The sequence below is a fragment of the Alosa pseudoharengus genome, unplaced genomic scaffold (assembly GCF_046254945.1).
Source record: "Alosa pseudoharengus isolate Yale_2024_CS ecotype anadromous, Long Island Sound unplaced genomic scaffold, YU_APseudo_1.1 YU_APseudo_1.1_scf_5, whole genome shotgun sequence".
Lineage (NCBI taxonomy): Eukaryota > Metazoa > Chordata > Actinopteri > Clupeiformes > Clupeidae > Alosa > Alosa pseudoharengus.
Window position 1 is genome coordinate 6,823,255 of NW_027468837.1, and position 4,527 is coordinate 6,827,781.

Consider the following 4,527-nt stretch of genomic DNA (forward strand, 5'->3'; position numbering starts at 1 on the left):
GGGCCTCCCGCCATCTGGGAAGAAATCTACATATGAACCTACAGTACACCAACCAGTGTAATTTCTAGTAGAATTTTTTTTACGAAATCAGAGAAAATTCTTAAAAGATGGCACCCATGAAATACTGGTTTTGGCCAAAACTGTTTAGGGCATGTCAGTGAACTGAAGAGGTATATCGCATATGTATGATGGTTAAGACATGGCAGACACTTTGGACAAAATATGATCAAAAAAGTGCTGTTGAATCTAAGATTTTTGCTTTGATTTGATGTGGAATTACCCATATGGTAATAGCATATGAAGAAAAGCTGTTTTTTTTTTCTTTTCTACGTCAGCCTTCCTACTTGAAGTTATGACATTTGCAGAAACATTTGCAAGACAGGAAGTCTGCACCCCACAATATTCTGCAAGATGCCCTATTTTCAGTTGTTTTGTTGCACGTATTCTACACAAAGAGTTGAAATGTGTAATATAAAGTTTTAAAGGTAACATTACCTGCTCATTTCATGTATGTACTGTATGTCTATTTTTTTTATATTTTCTTCACTTGAATACATTTGATAAAATATTAGTTTCAACGTTGTATTACTCACACACAATAATGTGACTGAACGATGTTAGCCTTCAGTATTTCCATTCCATGCCGCAGTATTGAAAAAGTGATACAGACAGATTTTCTGCCACAAAAATATGATATCAGAAAAACAAATTTCTTCATATTTTCCATGTGGGTGGGGAACTAAAGGTTCATGGTAACCGAAATCCTATGTGTCACGACAGCATCACGGCAGGTACAACCCAAGATCCTTTAGAACAGTTGATGAACTGTCATTGGTGTGACACACACTACTTTCTCCCCAGGGTCTCTTTTTTACTAGAGGACGTACAGTTTGCCCCGTAATGATGCGGTGTCGGGGTCTCTACTTGCTCTACATGCTCTCCTGGATACTAGTGATGAACACACTGTGTGTGACATCTAAATGTGGTGCAGGTGAGCCATCTGAAAACTGTTTTACTATATTGTTTCACCAGAGATGGATCAGTCTTTTTTATTTTCATGGATCGATCTTGTTTCTATTTCTGTCTGTAACATGTATTCATCTTAATATAATCAACAATTGATTCACAATTGTTTGATCGACAATTGGTTTAACTGTTAGAAGGATGAAACTATGCTCATTTAGTTTTCTTCCCCAGGTACAAGAAACAACAATAATCGTTGTGTGCCCTGTGAAAAGGGTAAATTCAGAAACGAAGGCCACTCGTTGGAGGATCACTGTAGAGTTTGTTCTATATGTGGATATGGTAAGAGCATTGCACTAGCCTTAATCTTTCAGTCATTATTTTGCCACATGTTGCTTTTCTATATGAATTCATGCCTAAATTCCAAAAATGGTAAGAGCAGTATGTTCTTATGCATAGGTTTTAGCCTTGTAATTTTTTCAGAAAGCATTCAATATTCATGGCAGTCAATGTCTATTCCCCTCCTATATGACACCTTCTGTATGACCACAGGTACAAAAGTAAAGTCTCCTTGTACAGTGGTCAGTGATACTGAATGTGAATGCTTCGAAGGATTCACTCGTCGTCCTAAAAATAAAAATACATGCGATTGTGGCGAAGGATCAGGAGTTGATTCTACAGGTGAGAGATGGATGTTTCACCTGGGACGGATAAATGTTTACACATTGTATTTTTATATTATGCACTAATGAAGACCTAAATGTTGGAAAACAAATTAAAGTTTGTTAGGAATCTTGTAAATAGAGATATTAAGGTTTGCCTGTGTTTAGCACCTGCTCATGGTTTTATGTGCAAATAATATCATTGTTTAATGATTAAATGACCTACATTCATTACAGGAAAAAGATGTTTGACATGTGAGGATGGGTTCTTCAGCGTTAAAACTGATAGCATAATGAAGTGTCAAAAATGGAAAGAGTAGGTTTCTTTCTATTGGTTTTCATTTGTTTTTGAAAAGCGTTTTCATATGACTGACTGTTTTCTCATTTTCCAGTTGTGGGTCACTAGGTGTTAAGTTCAAAGGCAGTGCTTCTTCTGATGTTACTTGCGCCACTGCTACTGAAGTGACAGACACTGGGGTCCCTTCCTCATCCCCAAGTCTCACAACGAAGACAGTTATCCCTGCCACCACCATGGCAACAGCTACCTCAATGAATCAATACAGCATTCACACTCAAGAAATCACATCCTTGAGTGTCCCATCTTATGTCTCTAGACAGTCAATGACTACCTCAGCACCGTCAGCATCAGCTGAACATTATTACAGTGGTAACTTGAGCCGCTTCTCTAATTCAAGTGCATGTGCTGTTCCCACTTATGCAACATGGAATTAAAAAATATGCGTGTCTTTATTTGCAGGCATGGTTGCACTTCTCTTCACTGCGTTTATCCTGCTTATCATCTGTTTTGCGCTGATTTTCAAGTTGGCTGCAGGCCTGTGTTTGAAGCAATTGAAGAAACCGATTGCCCGAGCAGGTATGACCACAGTGCATGGTTGAGGAGGATGTGTTGTTCAGTTGTTTTTCTAGTCCATGAGTCGACCTAGTGGCACCATTCAATATTTGTACAGTCTATGGTTTTGATTGTCCATGTGGATGCAATCCTTTGTTGGAAACTGTCAAATTATCAGAATGAATCTAAAAATTGGGAGTCATTGGACAGATTTAGATTAGGCAGTTATAATGTGTGATGTGCAGAAATAAGAGCAATACTTAAACAAGTATGTTTCTGAAGGTTATTGACTGCTGTTTTTCTATCACATTTCTGATGGCTTATGTTCTTTTCTTGTCTCCTTGGCCATTTCAGACACTGTGTGTAGAAGACCAGTGGAGGAGAGTGGAGATAAGAGCTGCTCCTCTCTAGTCAGCTCCACTGAATCATCACATATGCTTGAGGATGTGTAGCTATGACCCCGTTTACACGAGCATGTGTATTTTTATAAACACATTTACATTTACATGTTCTCACGTGCGACTTTTCAGGGTTCTGATTGGTTAATGTGAGCTTGAGGCTATCGTTAGACTGCCACTGTGGTTTGGCGTGCTCATGACAGCATGTATGTACACGGGTTCGTGTAAACACATTTTTAAAAAAAACGGTCTCGTGTACATGCAGTTTTATTTGCAAACGTAGATGGCCAGATATTCGTTTAGGAAAATACCCTGCTTCATGTAAACGTAGTCTATGATTCAGCACATTGCCCCCCACCCCTCCTCTGATTTGGTTCACGGTTGTCTGCTGCTTTGTCTGATAGGAATAATGTTATGAATGAAGTAGGTGAATGCTGAGACCACAACAATGGAAATGTGTTACTCTGGGGCCCCCCTATGAAAACAAGTGAAAGCAAACCAAACAAACTACTACTACAGAGGGGTGTGACCTGTTTTGTTTGATATATTCAGTTTGTCTCAAGTATAATGTTAATACCACTTACCAATGTAGATTACATGGAAAATATGGGGATCACATTTGATCCAAGGTGTAGATCTGTAGATCATTCTACGTTAGATCTGTAGATCATTCTATTCTACGATCTATCTATACAGTTAAATGCAATGACTTTACTAACTTTTTGTCATCTGTCTTTTTTTGAAAAAATACCATGTGGGCCTTTGACATGTCTGAGATTTTTTTTTTCAAGCTCTTTGTTTGATTTGCCTGTGTGCTCATATGCCCACATACGTTTAAGTGATGTATGGTTCTTTTGTAAAGAGCCTTTGAAAAGATAAGTCATTTTGTTAATGTTTGTGATTTCATGTTCATGATTAAGTCAGTCCATTTTTATGCATTTTGATTATAATCTTTGTCAATCCCAATTGTGTGAAAATTAATTTTAGTAAATACCTATAGGAAAAAGCTGTTAATGACTCCACACAGTTTTCAATGCATGACAGCACATTATGTGTGCACAGTGGAACTCCACATGAGGTCAGGCTGTTGGGTACAACTTGTTCCCCTAAACGCAGAACACTGCCTTCGCAGGGCCCCACACAGTGTAGATGCAGCATTTAGCGTGCAGAGAGAGTGAGAGCGAGCAGACAGGTTTCAGCTCTCGGTTTAATAATAGGGATTTCCCCCTCCCGCTGGAAACAACCATGGTGGCCCTCTTTTTCCTGTGCTTCTGTGAAATCACGTTGACACCTGACAACAACCTTAAACTGTGACCCAACAGAATGAGAGATAGAATAAAGACTTTGTTTTTGATGTGAACTCGCATAATGATGTGAACTCATGTACTTTCTGCCTCATAATTTCCCCTGATGGATAGGGTGTTTATGTTTCTTTCGCTGGAGTGACATTTCCATGGTATTTGCTATTTCAGGCATTTCAGAGGTTGCTTTTAAACTTGTACATTTATGTCCAGTTTACTAAGATATTTGGCTTATGTAGGCTATCTTTGGTTGCAAGGTTGCCAACATTATCAACTTGAGTTAGAAATAAATACAAAATTAATCTTCGTCTTAAGCTCTGCATGAGCCAACTACTAGGCTTAGTTTATTATTT

General features: G+C 38.4%; 1 long non-coding RNA gene across 1 annotated transcript; it reads left to right on the top strand.

The window, feature by feature from the left end:
• The first annotated feature begins 804 nt into the window (after positions 1 to 804).
• On the top strand, positions 805 to 4,251 carry LOC143103672 (uncharacterized). Its single transcript, XR_012982937.1, has 7 exons — positions 805 to 991; positions 1,198 to 1,305; positions 1,516 to 1,644; positions 1,863 to 1,941; positions 2,018 to 2,292; positions 2,383 to 2,499; positions 2,830 to 4,251. It is a non-coding gene; the product is annotated as an uncharacterized LOC143103672 (long non-coding RNA).
• The last annotated feature ends 276 nt before the right edge of the window (positions 4,252 to 4,527 follow it).